The sequence below is a fragment of the Nanorana parkeri genome, unplaced genomic scaffold, assembly GCF_000935625.1.
Source record: "Nanorana parkeri isolate BGI_ZX_2015 unplaced genomic scaffold, ASM93562v1 scaffold475, whole genome shotgun sequence".
In the NCBI taxonomy this organism is placed as follows: domain Eukaryota; kingdom Metazoa; phylum Chordata; class Amphibia; order Anura; family Dicroglossidae; genus Nanorana; species Nanorana parkeri.
The window spans coordinates 39,814-40,373 of NW_017306743.1; positions in this window are offsets into that span (position 1 = coordinate 39,814).

A 560-nucleotide genomic window follows, 5' to 3' on the forward strand; every position below is an offset into this window, starting at 1 on the left:
ATAACTTTACCCCTCCCCCCTCCTTGCTGGATTGGAAGAAGGCATATTTATATACATATATATATACATATATATATACTGTGTGTGTGCGCGTGCGTGTGTGTATATATAATTTATATATGACTCTATATATATTATATATATTTTGGCTGTGACGGGATATTTGTCCCTGCTATTCTATTGTTTGTAACAATTTTTTTAAAGTTTTTCTGTGGTGGGGGGGGGGAAGCTTCGGGCTCCTCTCTGATACTCAATGGCCTGCCCACCGTGGCTCCGGGTGCAAGGTGAACGTTCCATGAAGCCCCGTAGGTCGTCGGTCAGCACCGAACACACAGGAGGGTGCAGAACCGCCGTCTGGCTGCCTTTTTTAAGCAGCTTGTCAAGCTGGGAAATCTTTTTTTTTTTCTTCTTTCAACTAAACTTTATTGAAAAACTGACACCATGTGCAGAAGATAAAGCTGGGATTTTGTTTTTTAACAAAACTTTATTGAGAACCGACACTGACGTGCTACAAGGCTTTACCGTTTTAACTGACCAGCGGAATCCCCAGGAACTTGACC